This window comes from Tachysurus fulvidraco, chromosome 23, assembly GCF_022655615.1.
Source record: "Tachysurus fulvidraco isolate hzauxx_2018 chromosome 23, HZAU_PFXX_2.0, whole genome shotgun sequence".
Taxonomy (NCBI): Eukaryota; Metazoa; Chordata; class Actinopteri; order Siluriformes; family Bagridae; genus Tachysurus; species Tachysurus fulvidraco.
Genome location: NC_062540.1, coordinates 19,388,168 through 19,408,604, shown reverse-complemented (window position 1 = coordinate 19,408,604; position 20,437 = coordinate 19,388,168). Strand labels below are relative to the sequence as shown.

Genomic DNA, 20,437 nt, shown 5'->3' with positions numbered 1-20,437 from the left:
TACCTCGTGTTACTGGCGTCTTTGGTCATCGAGGCAGGATACACCCTGGACGGAGTGCCAACCCATCGCAGGGCACACACACTCTCATTCACTCATTCACTCACACACACACACTACGGACAATTTTCCAGAGAGGCCAATCAACCTACCATGCATGTCTTGGGGGAGGAAACCGGAGTACCGGAGGAAACCCCCGAGGCACGGGGAGAACATGCAAACTCCACACACACAAGGCGGAGGCGGGAATCGAACCCCCGACCCTGGAGGTGTGAGGCAAACGTGCTCACCACTAAACACTTGCACTCAACACTCTCAGCTTTGCTTACATAGCAGAAAAGAAGGCGGGGCTATCGGGTGCTCATGCTGGACGAGAAAACACTTCCAAGATGGCCGACGATACTTTGGTGGACGAGATGTCTTTCAAATGACTTTTAAATCAGCCCGACCCTCACGACCCTTATGACGTTCATATGCTAGAATTATTTCTAGCTAATATCACTGTGCATCATTAACAATCAGCTTTAGTTTAGACTCCAACCAGGTCGGTTATTTGTGATCTGTATCGGAAATAAAGTGTAATAAAGTGTAAAAGTTCAGCTAAACTTCACGTCCTATTGTCACCACAGTGCACTATGTAGGGTGTAGGAGACATTCTGTTCTGCCCTACGGAGTACACATATTTAGGGAACAGGAAGCCACTTGGAGATTTAACCTACTCTCCAGTCTGATGATCGTTACCATAGAAACAGCCAAAAATAAGGATGACACAGTAAAGATCCATTTTGGGTTCCCCATTGAAGAGCCTGGCCTTGTTTGAATGGAAATAGCTGCCCTGGAGCGTAGCCAAGATGGCCGCCGAGTGGACAGACTTTACTATGAGGATGTAGGAGAGAGAGAAGGTTTTGCATTATTGAGAGTGAGGCTGTGTCTCAAATTACAATCTATGAGCTATATCCTGGATTTTATATGAGAGAAACCGACACGTGCCGTACCTCACATCAATCAGGGGCTGAAACGGCCTCCGAGGGAACAGCCGCACGTCCGTAGATCTAAATATCCGGACCGAATTACCATTCGTTTACTGGTTTTTAGAGACCAAGTGGAGCTCAGGAAGGAATAAACTCTGGATAAGACACACACACACATTCATACACCTATTGACACCCAGGGCCAATTTAGCAAAGCCATTCCATCTGGTGTGTTTTTTTTGCAAGGTGAACTGAAACTGAAGAACCTGCAAGAAACTCACATGGGGAACAAACCAGGGAGAACATCACACAGAAGCTAGCACAAACTGTAGATCCTGGATCTCTGAAGGAGCCTGAATTTCACTCCTGTAATCCTCCAGAGTTGCCTTCTTGCTTGGTGTGAAGTAAAACCGTGGTGACGTGTTGTGATTGTCTCCACTCGTTCTTCTACAGAAAGCCTTGCGATGTTCTTCGCTTCATTTCTCTGTGGTTCTAGAAATCTGTCAACAAAAAAGAAGAGTATTAATAGTACACTTCATCTCACTGTACACTACATTACAGACAGAAAGGGGTCTCTTTCTGAAAGCCTTCCAGACAGACTGTGAAAGGTCTGCTTTTATAGAAATCTCACCCTTTTGTGTGTGTGTGTGTGTGTGTGTGTGTGTGTGTGTGTGTGTGTGTGTGTGTGTGTGTGTGTGTGTGTGTCTGTGCAGACTTAAATGAAATACAGACAGTTCTACAAAGAAGATGTCACCTTGTTTGTTGCCTGGCTGTCTCAAGCCTTTGTGGTGTACAAGTGCCTCAGTTGTCATTTACACACACATACACACTTACACACACATACACACTTACACACACACGCGCACGCAAACATTCACAGAGCTACAAAAATTCTAACACGAATCTCTTTCTTTCCACATCGTCCAAAGCTGTCTCCTTCAGATTTCCAAAGATTCGAGTGATTATTATTATAGCTCAAAGTTGATTCATAGTTTTCTTTTCTTAATACAGTATCGTAACACAATTTTATTACGCAATTTTATTACTCGCAAACGTTACTACCGTAAAAAAGGAATTTTTAAAACAAACGGCGTGATCGTGATCACTTTCATGACGCAAATTTTTGTTTCAATTGAGCACCATACTGTATGTATCTACAGAAGTCCTTAGAGTCCATGCATTATTATCTTTTTTTCGTTCTTGTTTTTACGTTATCACAATTTCTCGCGATCTAGGCGTAAGAGCGTCTAGAGGCGGCAAAAGTGCGGTAATGCAGCATGATCGCAATTGCTTTTTTATACTTTTTTTTTTACAGGGACCTTAAACAGCTCTCTTCCACATGAATGTCTGACACTTCATTCAATTCAATTCAATTCAATTTTATTTGTGTAGCGCTTTTAACAATGGACACTGTCTTAAAACAGCGTTACGGAACTGAAATATTGTACAAAAAAAATAATCGAGATTAATATTAGACATATTTAAATGCATTTATATTTATCCCTAATGAACAAGCCTGAGGTGACTGTGGTGAGGAAAAACCTGACATTAGATGGAAGAGGAAGAAATCTTGAGAGGAACCAGACTCAAAAGTGAACCTCATCCTCATTTGGGTGACACTGCAGGGTGTGATTATAAACTGTTATAAACACCAGAGTGTGTTATTATGAATAATGTCCTTTGTACAGTCAGATACAGTCTGATAATTGTGTATTGATGAGGAGGTTGAGGACCACATGGAGTCTTTTTCAATCTCTTTAAATATTTGAAATCATCATGAAGCAGAATCCGTCTGGAGCCGGTTCATCTTTGGATACCTCAGTATCCTCACAAGGTTGATGCCTCTTTTCACCGAAGGTCCGAAAAGCTTCACGATGCGGAACACAACCGGAGCTTGTACAGTACGATCTCTGGATGTCTCAGGACGGGTAGATAAAGAGAAGCAAGTGAAGAGGAATTAGCGTAGCTACTGTTCATAATATTAACCAGAACTAGATGATAATGTGTGTTATGTGTACATCTGGCTAAAGAGATATGTCTTTAAAATACATTTAAACTGGGAGAGTGTGTCTGAGCCCCGAACACTGTCAGGAAGGATATTTAAAAGTTTGTGAGCTAAATACGAGAACATTCTACTGCCGCTAGTAGACTTTGATATTTTAAATTATAGTTCTTAAGTATACTTAAGAAGGAGACTGTCAGGTCCGCAACTTTATCGTCGGAGACAATATAACGACCCTGAACGCGTAGCTTTCAGACGCTTAAACGCACACACACACCAGAAACATCCTCACGTTTGTGCTGCGATCACGAGCTGCGATGTCGTAACAATGAGAAAGCATAAAAGTATTAGTATAAAATGTGATAATATATTTAAGGATAAAATACAAGGCCTTTTCTGTATGTCTGTTTTTTAGTGCATGAAAATCCATTATCTGTTTTATACTGTAAGTGGACTGAAGTGGGCGTGGCTTTAATCCGAAGGATATTTTTCTTTAATTTTTAATTTTTTTTTTTAATTAAGCATAAATGTTATCACTACACCTCCAGAAACACTGTAAAATGCTAGAAACCACTTAAAGAAATGAAACGTCAGCATGCCGTGTTGTGATATCTCGCTCAGAGAGTTCCACAAGCTCCGCAAGCACAAGCTACATCGCTCACATGTGCACAGTCCTGATTTTAATTCTCTCTTTTAGCTTGTTCTCTTTCCCAAAATATGAAGAAAAAAAATCCTCCAGACCGAGTAAGAAAGTTTAAACCACGGTTACCGAGGATGCTTTGATGTAATCAATTACGTTATATGTCTTCGTATTCGGTTATATCCCTATGGGAGCTTTAATATACGTGTGTAGAAACCTTAATTCAGACACGACACACACGTAAAAGCTTCTTTCAGACAGATAGATTTGTGTTAAAACTCAAACCGGAAAACAGCATAAAGTTCTCGCAAGAAAAATCTGAAACGGTGTTTTGTCAGAAATTGGGGTCTCACTGCATATATTGGAAAGGAGTAAGGTGTAAAAAACGAGAGGGGGAGGGGGGAAGATCGAAGGCATTTTTAACAGGTTTAAAGGTACTGAAAAAGATCATGTGCTGAAAAAAATACCTACAGTACAGTGGCTCAGCGCATCACAGGTTCAGAACAGGATCGAGTCGATTTAGCGGTCGGATAAACACGTGCATGTGTGTGTGATGGATTAGCGTTCAGTCCTTCAACTCTGTGCCCGGTCCTAACTAGTTACAGCTAACGAATGAGATCAAGTTCCATTCCAAACACTGCAGCACTAGAACATCTTCACTTGCAAGGCTCCTTCAAGAACATAGGTCTATTTAGGGTTCTGTCCCGTCATCAGCCAGATCATGGCTTCGTCTCAAATCCTCAATTATGCCTAATAAGCGTTTGTACTAGAACGATTCAGGGTTCTGTCTGGAAAAACTCGAAAACAAGTCATGCAAAGGTTTAACCAGAACATCAAACGTTTTGAGGCTGTCTGGAATGCACCCACAATCACACCCACTGGGTTCTGCTTATCTGTTTAACAATTAATGTCATTTCCATCTACATACTGTATAAAGAGCATCTTTAATGTCAAGGCTTCTTTCCGAGTCCTAGAACTCATGCTCAGTTCCTACTAGAACGTCAGTCACTTTAAGAGCATCTTAAATATTAGAAACATCTGTAGTCAGTGTTCTAACTGGAAAATGGACATTTTAATAGAAAGGGCCATAGAAGCCTTTATTATCGCCATATATACATTATAGAACAGTGGTACTCTTTTCTTCACATACCCCAACTGAGGAGGTTGGGGTCAGAGTGCAGGGGCAGCTATGATACAGCACCCCTGGAGCAGGGAGGGTTGAGGGCCTTGCTCAAGGACCCAGCAGTGGCAGCTTGGCTGTGCTGGGCCTTGAACCCTGATCCTCTGATCAACAACCCAGGGTCTGTACTAAATGCTAGAAATGGCTAGAAAACTCTAGAATACTTAGACCAAACTAGTGTCGTTGCTGGAACACTGGCTGGAACACTCTAGCTAGTGGTCTAGCTTGTAGTAACTTTTGAATTATAGCTTGTAATCCTTCCAGAACGTCATCCATTTTAAGGTTCTGTCCCGAATGCTACTGTAGAACTCATGTCTAATTAGTGTTCTCTTAGAGTGTTGGGAAATTGATGGTTCTGTCCCCAAATGTTGAAAGTCACTCACTAAAAATAAATAGTTCTTACCGGGACATTATATGGTTCTGTCCCGAATGCTAGAACTTATACTTAGTTAGGTTAGTATTCTTTCTAGACTATCTACTTTTAAGGCTCCAGACTCTAAACCTCATGCCTAATTCATTGTCTTACTACAAGACCTTTAACATCAGCCTGTTCATGTGCATGTGTGCTGCTAGAACTTTCATGATAAAACGCCCATTTTAGGGTTCTGTCCCAAATGGTAGCGCCTAATTAAGCGATCTTAGTAAAACATAAACGAATTTTAGGTCGGTATCATATCATGCCGAGATTTTCCACTAGAAAGCATGAGTAGAAAGTTTTCTTGCGAGACATCAAAGCACCACAGCGAGTGTTCTTACTACGTCGGATCAAATAGTTCTAGAACGTTCTCTGGAAGGGTTTTTACTAGAACATCTGCCATTTTTAAGATTCTTTGCCAGATTCTGGAACACGTGTCGTATTCGTTTCCTTACTAGTACATCAGCTATTTTAAGATTCCATCTGATTCGCTTTAAGTCTGTGAGCGAATGAATGAACAAATGAACTCACTGCTGCAGTGAATCATGTATGTGTGTGTGTGTGTGTGTGTGTGTGTGTGTGTGTGTGTGTGTGTGTGTGTGTGTTTATTGTAGAACACAGACTGAAATTACTGCCTCTTCTCCACCCACTTGCACTTCTCTCTCTCTCTCTCTCTCTCTCTCTCTCTCTCTCTCTCTCTCTCTCTCTCTCTCTCTCTCGTTTTCTCCATCTCTTCTCTGTCTCTCCTGATTCTTTTTTTTTCTCCATATTCTCCCATTTATCCTTCCCTCTGTTTTCTCCTTTTCACTTCCTGCTGTTCTTATTTCTTCTCTCTCAGCCTCTCACATTGCGTTAGTGCAGATGGAGAGATCTAAATAAAGATCAAAACAAAGACTCGTCTCTGTTTTCCATCTTCTTTCTGATCTGTCCACCCGCCAATAAGAGACATAAAAGTCTGACTCGTGAGCAGAAGGTTCAGGATTGAGAGATTGACAGAAAAGCAGGAGGGAGAGAGAGAGAGAGAGAGAGAGAGAGAGAGAGAGAGAGTGAGAGAGAGAGAGAGTAAAATTCTGATATACAGAACAAATAGAGAGTAGAGAAGACAAAGAGGGAAGAAGAGAACAGGAGGGATGCAGAGAAGGAAAGTAACAGAAAGTAAGAAAGAAACGGAGAGAGAGAAGTCGACACGAAAGAAGGAACGGAAAGAAGGAAACGAGTAAAGGACTAGAGAAAGGGAAAGTAACAGAAAAAGTCAAAGAAATAGATGGAGAGAAATAGAAAGGTGTAAAGGAGGAAACTGTGAGAGAAGGTGGGAATGAAATTGATGGAGACAAATGAAAGAAAGATAAAAGACAAAAAGGAAGTGAGAGGTATAGAGAGAAAGAAATAAAGAGAGGATTGAGGCAGAAAATGGAGGGATACTTACAAAAAGTAATTGGAAGCGGTGGGAAAGAGAGAAAATATATATAGTGAGAGTTAAATAATAAAATAGAGATGTAAACAGATGTAGAAAGATGGACAATTGAACAGAGAGATAGAGAGAAAGAAAGAGAGAGAGAGAGAGAGAGAGAGAGAGAGAGAGAGAGAGAGAGAGAGAGAGAGCGATGATCCTATGTTAAACAATTATGCAGTTTAAGTGAATTTTCTTGAATGATAATTGAGTATTCTCTCCTTTTACACAAACACACACACACACACACACACACACACACACACACACACACACACACACACACACACACACACACATCCCCGGGTGTGTTTTCAGAGGAAGCATGGCAGTGTGAACAGTGCTATTAATGGTCCTGGCTGGCAACACCCTTGTGTGTGTGTGTGTGTGTGTGTGTGTGTGTGTGTGTGTGTGTGTGTGTGTGTGTGTGTGTGTGTGTGTGTGTGTGTGTGTGTGTGTGTGTGAAGAGTCAGCACTTCCTAAAGCAGAACATGACATACACAATTATATACATTCGCTCTTTACACACCTGCTGCAAAGACACTGCAGATTCAGCACCACACACAAACACACACACACACACACACACACACACACACACACACACACACACACACACACACACACACACACACACACACATGCACACACGCGCACACACACACAGTAATCAGTATCAGGTGTTAGCAAAGATTAGCAGTGTTGTTCCTTCCCAAAGCACTTACTAGAGTGAGAGTTTAAAGTTTCAGATGATGCCAAGAGGGTAGAATTAGCATAGCACAGAATTAGCATCGAAACAGGCAAAATGGTGTTAACTAGCACCAGTGAGGGAGTTAAGGACCTACTTATACATCATTTGGGTAACAGGTTTATACATGAAGAGTGTCTTTATGATGAAGAATTGTAATATCAGTGGGAAAAAACAACATCAGTCAAGGACTATAGGGTAAAAATTGGGGCCGGGACCTCATGCTAAGCTCAAACGATTGTTAACACTACTTTTTTTTGCATGCTTGATAACTGCTAGATGTTAGCTGTTAGCAACACACATCACTTTTGGTAAGTTTAAAAGTAGCATCTTACAGCCCTGTGTTAAGACATCTAGGAAGAATGCTATTATGCTAATAACTACTAGCTACATTTAACCTCTAACTACTATTATTTAGTTATCTAGCTAATGTTTTTGCAAGCTACTGTATGTAATTAGCTAGCAATAACAGCTAATTGTGTTGTTAAAGTAAAGTATCTAGCAAGGCCATCCAGTAAGCTGATAATAGCTAATATTTAAATTCTAGCAAAAGATAGCATGAGGTGCATTAACATGAGGTAATATTATTAGCATTAGCTTTTTTTCTCTTTGCTAACCTTTTATACCTTAAGTCTGAGACTGAAGCTAATGTGAAAGCTGCTGCTATCTATCATGAATTTATAAACAACTCCTAAAAACTCTCCTGTTTTTTATTTCCTAATAGCAATTTTAAAAGAGCTTTTATTTAAAAAAAAAAAAAGGTTGAAATTGGATCAACTTTTTAAGAAAATAATAAAAACAACACAGTGAAAAAAGCAGTGACTGACATTACTGACGCACTGATAAAGAAAGAAAGAAAGAAAGAAAGAAAGAAAGAAAGAAAGAAAGAAAGAAAGAAAGAAAGAAGCGTGAGGAAAAAAAGAGAGAAATAAGCAATAAAGAGAAAGACACAAAAAGAGAAAATACCAGAGAAATGTAAAGAAACAGATGTAGAGAAAAGGAGGGATAAACAAGGAAAGACATGCAAAGAGTCAGGGAATAAAACTGTTAAAAGGTAAAAAGAGAAAAATAAAAGAGAAATGGAGGGATATAAATAAACAGGAGAACGGGGAAATAGACTAATCGGAATCAGAGGAAAGAATAGAAAGAAAAGGGAAAAAGTTATTTTCAGCTTTTTGAAAAGTTACTGTAAAGAAAGTGAACTGAATAACACACTCAAAAATAGCATGCACAAAATAACAATGTGTGTGTGTGTGTGTGTGTGTGTGTGTGTGTGTGTGTGTGTGTGTGTGTGTGTGTGTGTGTGTGTGTTATAGGATAAAATAGTGTGTGTGTGGGTGTGAGGTGGGGGGGGGGTTACATTACATTCTCTCTCATTTGAAATATTCTCATTTATTCCATAACATCCTCTGCTCATCTCTCTGTTCTGTGAGTTTTAAAAAAATAATGCTAAATAGTGTGTGTGTGTGTGTGTGTGTGTGTGTGTGTGTGTGTGTGTGTGTGTGTGTGTGTGTGTGTGACGGCAATGCATGTTTTTTCCATAAAGTTCTAATTTATTCTGAAAAAAATTTTTTCCTTGAAATTAGTAACAAAATGATTCAACACATTTTGCCCTTCAGTACAGTAGAACCCACTTTTCACTTTTTGTTTGGTCATAAATTTTCTCTCCTTTCATCAGAATTCATCACTTCATCAGCATTTCAGCTGCTGGGAAATCAGTGATAACAGGAAGTCACTGGTTTCTCCAAAATTCTCCAAAATTCTACGGAATTAAACGGGTAAAAAGCACAAGGTGGCTTTTATTAGTATAGGAAAGTTTAGAATTGTTGATAAACTGCTGAGAAACGAGTCTCTGTGTGAAATTTCACCCCCACCGTGTGTTTTCTTACTTTTGTACCACAGCAACCTTTTTTTTTATTTATTTAAAAAATACGACACGTAAAACCTTTCATTGTGGAACTGCTGAAAAGGGTGTCGGCTGTAAAACCCGGCATCGTGGGTTGGATTTCGCAGCTCAGGTGTAAACTCTGATTTTATTCAAGCCTTTTGAAAAAAACCACAATCATAAAAATAAGAATTATATTCGGATCATAAATCATAGACAATCTTGTTTTTTTTTTTTTTTATTTCAATTCAATTTAACAACTTGAATGTAAAAATAAATAAATAATTAAATAAATAATTAAGTAAATAATTAAATAAATAATTAAATAAATAAATAAATAAATAAATAAATAAATAAATAAATAAATAAATAAAAATTATGATGATACAAGTTCTATTTTTTTTTTTAAATCCCAAGCCCATATTGCTGGTTTTAGAGCAGACACATAGATTCTACTACACGACACAATTCACTACACAATTCTACCTGTTTTAATTACCGAGTTTATCTCAAACTCCAGTTATACTGTAGCTCCGATCGGTGCCGACATCCTCGTGAGATTTGAACTGATCACCTTCGCTGTACATCGTTCATCGCTCATTAGAAAAAGTGTAGAAATTAAGTTCTGGATAAGCAACGAAAGTTTCCGATCGTCCGTAACATCAGCCCTGAACGTCCATTTCTCGCCTGCCTTTATTTTTTTTTCTCTCTACTGTATAAAAGTTAATAATAATTTAAATTTTTTTTACAGAAACAACAAGAAAGCGTCAATGTTGGAAAACCGAATATTACAACAGTGACACTAGAGGCTTAATCCTCATAGAATACAGTAAAAAAAAGGTAGAATATTAAAAAAAAATAAATAAAAATTAAATAAAGCCTTAGTGTTAAATTATAGATAATATCCAGGGTTTCCAGGGATTTTATCAGTCACACTTGAAAGAATGATGGATTAGGATGAATTTTTATTTGATTTTTGTTTGTTAAGAAGAAGTGCAGTAAAAATTGGCTTGAGATAAACAAAGAAAGGGAAATTGAGATAACGGAAGAGAGGATGATACGAAGAAAGAGAAATGGAAAGAAAAGGCATGGGAGAAAAGTAAAGAAATGGGTGGAGAACATAAAAATGGGAAAGAAATTAAACTGTCAGTGGAAAAAAAAAGAAATATCGACGAAACTAGAGGAGAGATGGAAGGAGAGAATGACAGATTAAAAAAATAGAAGGATTGAACTGTAAAAAAAAAGAAAAACTGTAGAAAGATGGAGGGATAGAACAAAATAACAGGACACTGAAGACTCCTTTCCTTAAAATCTTACTTTTGTGTAAATTGTAAATATTTTTATCTCTTTAATTATTTTTATTTTTTTTTTATTATATTTTCTATGAATATTAATTGAAGCTCCTGGTAGTTTGGCTTTTACTGTCGAAACATTTTTTTTTTTTAGAATGAATTAATTTAAACTTCTAGATATTAATATCATTAATATCTTTTTATTTATTTATTTTTGCATGTTTTTTTATTTATATTTAATATATATTTAATTTAATATTAAGAGTGCTATAATTAATTCTATAAGACAAAGTGTTAAAAGCGATATTTATATGTGGTGTGTGTGTGTGTGTGTGTGTGTGTGTGTGTGTGTGTGTGTGTGTGTGTGTGTGTGTGTGTGTGTGTGTGTGTGTGTGTGTGTGTGTGTGTGTGTGTGTGTGTGTGTGTGTGTGTGTGTGTGTGTGTGAAGTGTTTGAATTTGTATAAAACACTACAAATAAAGATCAAAGCTCGACCCCTGTATAATAAATAAAAATAATCTTAAGCTTTTAGTGTCTCATAAACATCAACAGTATAGAAATGAACAGCTAATATAATGTCTAATTATCCAGCTAAATAATCTGCACATGTTTGTCTCTCTAATTACATTTACAGCTGTTATTAAATAAATATAAATAATCCATGGTGCGTGTGTGTGTTCGTACACTCGTGCTGTTATCTTCACAAGCGTGTCCGTATCCACCTACAGCTCGACGTGGGTTTGAAAACTTCTTACACTCCAAGTGAAACTTTACCCTGAAATGTCATTAGAGGAATAATCAGCGAGTGACACACAGGGATTTCAGAAGGTCACTCATTATATCAGAGCAGATGTGTGTGTGTGTGTGTGTGTGTGTGTGTGTGTGTGTGTGTGTGTGTGTGTGTGTGTGTGTGTGTGTGTGTTTGTTTTGTCTCGTATCATAGAGATGATGACGATCTGCAGGCCTCTTGATCAAGACAACTTTAGAAGGGAATTTTTGGAAATTTGCATAATTTACATTGGTGAAACTTTTGGATGGAAAATCGATCATCAGAAATGTTTCTGACCAAAAGTGAAAGTAAACAGAAAAAAAGGTTGAGAAAGGAAAAGTACAAGATACTCAATATTCTTACTGAAGTTATATTGGCTTACCTGAGAGAGAGAGAGAGAGAGAGAGAGAGAGAGAGAGAGAGAGAGAGAGAGAGAGAGAGAGAGAGAGATCGATCATTTCTTTATTAATGTCTTATTTATAGCTTCTTTAATAAAAACATCTTGAGATAAAGAAACAGAAAATGACTGAGAACACCTCTAAGTAGTACACACTACTGGAGGGTTTTACACACACACAAAAGCACACACACACACACACACACACACACACACACACACACACACACACACACACACACACACACACACACACACACACACAGAGCCTTGTGATCCTTTACTCCATTCCCTTCACTGTCAATCATTCTGCAACTTCCTCTTAATCTACATCATTCATCCAATCCAAACCTGTCCTTGACAACTCTGTGTGTGTGTGTGTGTGTGTGTGTGTGTGTGTGTGTGTGTGTGTGTGTGTGTGTGTGTGTGTGTGTGTGTGTGTGTGTGTGTGTGTGTGAATCCTGGGTTCTGCTGTGTCAGACAGATCTGGTGGCATTGGTGCAGGAAACGTGATCAGCTCTGAGGAGAAAATGCTGCACACAGGAAAAACGAGGCGTCCCCCTTTCTTACACACACACACCTGAAGAAAAACAAGGACAATATCTATCTATCTATCTATCTATCTATCTATCTATCTATCTATCTATCTATCTATCTATCTATCTATCTATCTATCTATCTATCTATCTATCTATCTATCTAGAGTGCACAAAAATCCTTTAATTATGACCTACAGTTTGTTTTTGTATGTATGTATGTATGTATGTATGTATGTGTGTGTGTGCGTGTGCGTGTGCATGTGCGTGTGTGTGTGTGTGTGCGTGTGTTTGTGTGTGTGTGTGTGTGTGTGTGTGTGTGTGTGTGTGTGTGTGTGTGTGTAGCTTAGTCACTAAGGTGTTGGACTACTGAAGGTTGTGAGTCTGAATCCCAGGTCCATCAACCTGCCAATGATTGGCCCCTGAGCAAGGCCCCTAACCCTCAATTGCTCAGTGAATGTAAGTCAATCTGGATAAGGGTGTCTGCTAAATGCTGTAAACGTGTGTGTGTGTGTGTGTGTGTGTGTGTGTGTGTGTGTGTGTGTGTGTGTGTGTGTGTGTGTGTGTGTGTGTGTATGAAAACATTATTCATAAAGGCATGTCTGCTTCTCAGGCTGATGAATAGCACCAGGCTCTATATTAAACACAGCTCAGTATTATAGTCCTTGTGTTATTATATTGCTCTGAAATGTGAGTCATCGGTGTAAAACCGCTGCACTTATTCACACACTGCCACGGCATTCATCACAAACACAGCCGTCTGCCTTCCAGTTTATCCGCAGTCTGGCGCAAAAGATCAGACTTTCTCCTTAGGTCAGATCGTCCGATCCGTTTTCCGTAAGCGCGACTCAGACGGTAGTTCGGCTGCTACTTATGGATGAATGTGACTGCACTCGTTCTCATAGATTATCGTTTCTATAGTAACAACTCGACGGAGACGTCCGTGTGTTTGTGTACAGTATGTGTGTGTGTGTGTGTGAGGCATTCACGTCGCCGTCGTGTACACGGATTACAAAACATATCGATATGGTGAGGTTTTATTTAGCGTCTTTGTCTCCAGTGACGGGAAAATCTTCAGCATTTTGTTTCATTGTTTAGTTCTTTGACTTCAACAGAGAAGCTGGCGAGTAAACGGCTGTTTCCAGCTGCTGTAAAATACACGTACGTGATAACAGGAGGTAACGTGTTACACGGACAAAGCATGAAACGTAAGAAGAAACAGACAAAGCGCCATTTGCCAGTAGATTACCAGTTGTGGGCATGTGGTAGCCTAATGGTTAAGGTGTTGGGCTACCAATCGGAAGGTTGTGAGTTTTATCCCAGGTCCACCAAGCTGCCAATCTTGGGCCCCTGAGCAAGGCCCTTAACCCTCAATTGCTCAGTTGTACAAAAAAATGAGATAATGTAAGTCGATCTGGATAAGGGCGTCTGCCAAATGCTGTAAATGTAGATATACGTAACTATAAATGGATAAAAACTACAACAAGTCATTAATTAATTAATAAAATTGTATTCGATGGTGGGGGGCACGGTGGCTTAGTGGTTAGCACGTTCACCTCACACCTCCAGGGATGGGGGTTCGATTCCTGCCTCCGCCTTGTGTGTGTGGAGTTTGCATGTTCTCCCCGTGCCTCGGGGGTTTCCTCCGGGTACTCCGGTTTCCTCCCCGGTCCAAAGACATGCATGGTAGGTTGATTGGCATCTCTGGGAAATTGTCCGTAGTGTGTGAATGTGTGAGTGAATGAGAGTGTGTGTGTCCTGCGATGGGTTGGCACTCCGTCCAGGGTGTATCCTGCCTCGGAAGCCCGATGACGCCTGAGATAGGCACAGGCTCCCCGTGACCCGAGAAGTTCGGATAAGCGGTAGAGAATGAGAGTATTCGATGGTAAATTGCTGTTCAATAAGAGGAATAAAACACTTCAGGATGATCTGCTGTGGTCAAATAATTGACGTCCTGGAGAATTTTTATTCTCTTAAAGCACAGCAACTTGCCAATGCGTGGCATTTTAACGCATTAAAGAACGATGTAGTATTTATCCGTTTCTAGCTACACGTGACGTAGTGCTGTTAGAGGAAAACACTCCATAAAAAAAACAAGTAATTCATTGATTCACTATTCATAATAAATAGTACAAAAACAGTAAAAAACAGCACTACGTCACGTGTAGCTAGAAACGGATAAATACTACATCGTTCTTTAATGCGTTAAAATGCCACGCTTTGGTAAGTTGCTGTGCTTTAAGTTGCTGTGGTTTTTCTACAACTGCGTACGTTCAGCGAAGCTTTTTAATGTAACCGTACAGAGAATAAAGAAGTTCGAATTTCCTTCTTTAATAAATAAAATTGTAATCGTTGGCAAATTGCTGCACTTCAAGAGAAATTAGAGAAATACTGACAAGTGGGATAACGGTGCACTTCCTAGAAACCACTTTTAATCTCACACACACACACACACACACACACACACACACACACACTCTCTCTCTCTCTCTCTCTCTCTCTCTCTCTCTCTCTCTCTCTCTCTCTCTCTCCAGTCTGTCTGTGCCATACTTTTGACTTTTCCAAGCTGTTTTTTGCCTCCGATAATTATTTGCTTGTTGGATTCCTGCCTGTCTTTTTATTCACAAGTTTGTTTTTTCTTCTTCTCTCCTGCTTTTGCATCGCCTGACGATATGTTTTTTTTTTTTCTGCTTTTGAAAGTGACAGTGACGTGACATACGGCTAAGCACGGTGACCCATACTCGGAATTCGTTCTCTGCATTTAACCCATCCAAAGTGCACACACACAGCAGTGAACACACACACACACACACACACACACTCATGAACACACACACACCGTGAACACACACCCGCAGCCATTTATTCTGCAGCGCCCGGGGAGCAGTTGGGGGGTTCGATGCCTTGCTCAAGGGCACCTCAGTCGTGGTATTGCCGGCCCGAGACTAGAACCCACAACCTTAGGGTTAGGAGTCAAACTCTCTAACCATTAGGCCACGACTTCCCCCCACTTTTCCTTCATTAAGGCGATTAACCGCAGCTGTCTCCACCTTTCCTCACAGTTTTGTGACATTACAACAGCGCACATTAAACATATCTATTAAATGTAACTATAAATGGATAAAAAAAAGTAACCGTAGTAACCTGTAGTTGTAATTGTTGGAAAATTGCTGTGCTACAAAAAAAATAATCAGTCCAGGACGTCCTGTTTCAGCCGATTTTCGATGTACTCTATCTGTGCTATCCGAGAAAGAAGGGAAAAAACCTCAGGATGAGATGTTATAGTTTTATTTACATCAGCACACACTCAGTGTAGATATTAACTGGAACTAGAAATGCATAAAAATTCAACGTCAACAACAAAAGTTTAAGTGTCGAGACGCAACACATCTCTTCCGTTCCTGAACATTTTCCTCTAACGGCACAACCCCGATTGTTTGTTTTGTTCATTTACAGATGTTCCCAGATGTGCAGAACCTTCTGACACACCGAGAGCTATTCATGAGTTTATGTTGAAACAGAATGCAGCATTTCATTGCACTGATGTGTAACTTGGCTCGATGTAAGAGCTGTAAAAATGTCCTCTAGCTCGGCTACAAAACGTTCAGCAGTTTGGCTTGTCCGGATTCGCCCCCCGGTGAGGGAAACCGTTCGGAAATATCTGTTTGTTCCTTTGTTGGTTTGTTTGTTTTCAATTTCGTGTTATTTAAGCGCATAAAATGGCGTTAGTGTTCTCACAGTGCTGACGGTGCACCTGAATGGAATATGAGTCAAAGAGAAATGGGAGGTGTGTGTGTGTGTGTGTGTGTGTGTGTGTGTGTGTGTGTGTGTGTGTGTGTGTGTGTGTGTGTGTGTGTGTGTAAAGTAAAAGAGAACGAGTGAGAGAGAAAGCGCGTGTGTGAGAGAGAGAGAGAGAGAGAGAGAGAGAGAGAATGAGAACGAATGAGAGAGAGAGAACAAGTAAGAGAGACAGCGAGACAGTATGAGAATGAGAGAGAGAGAGAGAGAGAGAGAGAGAGAGAGAGAGAGACAGTAAGAGAATGAGTGAGAAAGAGAGAGAGAGAGAGAGAGAGAGAGAGAGAGAGAACGAGTGAGAGAGAGAAAGAGAGAGAAAGAGATAAAGAGAGAGATACTGACTGTAGTTTTGATTTGAGTCAGAGAGTTTGTGTAGGATGAATCTCCTCTCTTTATCTCGATCTCCCTCTTGTTGTGTTGTGTCTCCTACAGACTGTATTAATGCTGTGTGTGTGAGTGTGTGTGTTTGTGTGTGTGTGTGTGTGTGTGTGTGTGTGTGTGTGTGTGTGTGTGTGTGTGTGTGTGTTTGCACGTGTGTTAGCATCCATGTGATCTCCAGCCACTTATTACAAGTGTGTGTGTGCGTGCACGCGTGTGTGTGTGTGTGTGTGTGTGTGTGTGTGTGTGTGTGTGTGTGTGTGTGTGTGTGTGTGTGTGTGTGTGTTTCTCAGTGAGTAAGACGAGTGGGCGAGAGCAGCAACTGGTCTGCTGTTGCATGGCAAGATATTACTCATTTCCTTAGCTGTGTGTACACACACACACACACACATACACACACACTCACTATCTTTGCAGGCTCTCGACGTCTTGTGACTCCTCGGTTGTGTCTGTATTGGTGTGTTTGTGTGCTGAAAGCCTGTTGCTATTGCTGTGTGTGTGTAGTGTGTGTGTGTGTGTGTGTGTGTGTGTGTGTGTGTGTGTGTGTGTGTGTGTGTGTGTGTGTGTGTGTGTGTGAGGAAGAAAAGTGGGATCTGTAAGCGCGTTACACACTCAGAGAATTTTAGCCACTGCACGGATAGCAGCTCTGCCCACTCAAAGGTCAGTCACACCATATCAGAGCTTGGATTGGAAAACTCTCTCTCTCTCTCTCTCTCTCTCTCTCTCTCTCTCTCTCGCTCTCTCTCTCTCAACCACACACACACACACACACACACACACACACACACACATTTACATTCTATATGTTTACCAGTTTGTTAGTTCTAGTTTAATCCTGAGTCTATGCAGATTGTGAATTAGATGTTTTTTATCTATCTATCTATCTATCTATCTATCTATCTATCTATCTATCTATCTATCTATCTATCTATCTATCTATCTATCTATCTATCTATCTATCTATCTATCATTTATGTGTCCTCTCTCTATACTGCTGAACCTATTAGGTCTGGTAATCTGTAACAGACTCTGAGCACTAGCGTGATAAATCATCATAAATTGTTAATAATAAATCATTTCCTTATGTAACTTTTTTTTTTCTTTTTGTTTTATTTCTGCATTATAACTGATGTTTTTATATATATTTTATTCCCATTATGACCATTTTTCCTGCTGTTAAACCTTAACTAGTTATTTTCATTCATTCGAATTTATAAAGATACTTTAAGAACTCTTTTGAGAACTCTGTGCTTCCTGCAACATGGGTTGCGGTCAGTAGACGTTATGATGTACTTTGCTTATCATCAGCAACTACAACAAATGATTAAGGTTAGAAAATAGATTAATAATAATAATAATAATAATAATAATAATAATAATAATAATAATAATAATAATAATAATCTCAAAAGAAGATTTATGGCATGTGATTGTGTTTTCTCGGGGTGATGCATGCTCATTAATATTCAAATATGAGTTCATTAATATTCAAATATTATGCAAATAAAATTGTGACTTTAGCATTTGCGGGTATATTCACCTCTTATTACAAAAATTTCGACATTGAATTTTTTTTTGTTCTTTAAGAGAGTAACATCTATCTATCTATCTATCTATCTATCTATCTATCTATCTATCTATCTATCTATCTATCTATCTATCTATCTATCTATCTATCTATCGATCACATGATCTGTTTACCTAGTTAGAGACTGTAAACTCGAAGCAGTACAACGAGCAGAAGAACTGATTTTAACACATTTCAGTGCTGTAGTTTAATGAGGAGACAAATGATATTTATTTGTATATTTAATGAAGGAGTCTCCAGTGTCAGTGCTTTGTACTGAAAGAGTCAGAAGTAAATCTGTAACCTTTAGTTTTCCATCAGGAACGTTCTCGGAGTAACGGAGTGTGTGAGGTACAGTAACAAGGACAGTTAACAGGTCCTTTTTTTAACTGTAGCGACTATAACGTGTGCGATAACAGGAAGTAGCTTAACTTTCTGCATTAAATGTAAACTAGATATGAGAAAAATACGATGCGTCACTCATTATTTGCCAGTCTTAAACCCGATACTCAAAGTGCTTCTTCTTCTTCTTTTTCTTCTTCTTCTTCTTCTTGGAGTTTTCACTACACACTACTCACACTGTTTACACTACACTCTGGCATGGAATAGTGCATGAGTATGAGATTTGGGCCGTACTAATTCACTGAGCTAATTTTCCGCGGAAAAACCAAAGCCTAACTTACCTTGTTAGATCCACAAGGGAGTCTCTCTATTTTCTAGAAGCTCCTTTAGATCTTTAGAGTGTGAACTCTCGATTCTGGTGCACGAGTCAGTTCCGACTTAACTACAAACAACAAAACACGACACTTATGTACGTAGCTGACTTCATTCTGGTTTTATCTCTCAGGTTCAGCTACAACACTCATTTCAGTAGTTGCGCTATTCGTAAAACTTACTTTCTGTTTTCTGTAATAACATATTTTTCCTCCAAATCTGTATATTTCCATCACACACGATCATATGCCACTACTTTATTTTATTATATTATCTCTCTGTATAAATCTATAGAATCGTTCATTTGTATGATCGTATAAATCTTTTTTTGCAGCCTTTATTGTTAGATTAGATGTTGTTGTACCACGTTAGGTTAAAGTGGCTTTATACCTGGAGCTGTTATTATAAAAGCTCCTTTAATCACAATTAAAGATCACACACTAACGATCTTGCCTCAGCATCCACGTCCAAAACCATCGAGACCTGGAAGCGATGGCGTTTTCCCAGGCATGTGTGTAAAATAAATCGTGTCCAAATAGCAAATAGGGCTTTAAACTATGAAGTAAAGAATATTAAATTTCTACACTGTAGTCTCCATATCAATTTTTAGCAAAATGTCTTCCAAAATGTTTTTTATTTCTATTCTTTTTTTTATTACATAACCTTTAAGAATGCATTTAATGAAAGAATGACTTATTGGAAAAAAATTATAAATAAATAAATAAATAAATAAATAAATAAATAAATAAATAAATAAATAAATAACATGAAGTACAAGTTCATTCATTTTACAAAGAAAAGGCAAACATGTCTTTGGAGACTTCTGGAAGACCCTGTACTTTAATCCTGCTCAATCTTGTGTATGGTAAAGATTTAACTTTATAAAGTCCTAACAACAAATTAAGATTGCTTCCCAGTATCCAGATCTAAATGTTTATTACGTTTATCATCCCACGTTTAAAAAAAAAAACCAGTGAATCACAATCAGAAAGGAGTCAAGCCATATATATATATATATATATGTGTGTGTGTGTGTGTGTGTGTGTGTGTGTGTGTGTGTGTGTGTGTGTGTGTGTGTGTGTGTGTGTGTTTTAAAGCTTTCTGAGATGTTTTTTACATAAAGCAGCATGAAGAATATACAATAAGGGCTTCAGGGAGGAAAAATACACCGTACACTTTAAGCACCTTTGACTGTTCTTTCAGGCAGCTCAGAAAATCAATATGTCTAGTAGATGAGTACAGACAGCGGTATCGTTAATCAACGTTTCTTCTTTTTTTTTTCTTTTTTTTCTTCCCTAATGTCACACTGACATACTGCAGCTTTATCACCTTCACTTTAGTCTTTGGGAAATATCACGCACCTCTCACTGGAACAGTTCAGATTTAGAACTGCTGAAAATGAGGGTGATTCCCATACGCTAGCGGGTGATAAAAGAGTCAGATTCGTGTCAGAATCTGTGGGAAGTAACACTCAGTAAGAAAACTTGGGTCTGAAGAAGAGAGTTTTTTGTGAAAGAGAACAGGATAACTTTTTTTTTAGCCTGCTGTGTAGCCACAATGCACTGGAGCTTAAGAAATGCAAATTAGAGTATGTGTCATATGAATAAACTCGATTTGCTTACGAAGTGAATTTAGTCTTGTGTTAGCAAACTGACTCATCACTCACGTACGAGTCCCGATTCACATCCAACAAGATAACGAA

At 39.0% G+C, this 20,437-nt stretch overlaps 1 protein-coding gene across 2 annotated transcripts in view; it reads left to right on the top strand.

Moving 5' to 3' along the window:
- zmp:0000000926 (ataxin-1) overlaps positions 1 to 20,437 on the top strand; it is a 42,216-nt gene that overhangs the window by 10,216 nt on the left and 11,563 nt on the right. The window contains exon 1 of one of the 2 annotated variants that reach the window (XM_027159187.2): positions 16,774 to 17,114. The exons of the other annotated variant lie outside the window; for it this stretch is intronic. The gene's annotated coding sequence lies outside the window, so the exon portion shown is untranslated. Of the gene's footprint in view, positions 1 to 16,773; positions 17,115 to 20,437 lie in introns of those variants that run through there. 2 annotated transcript variants of the gene reach the window in all.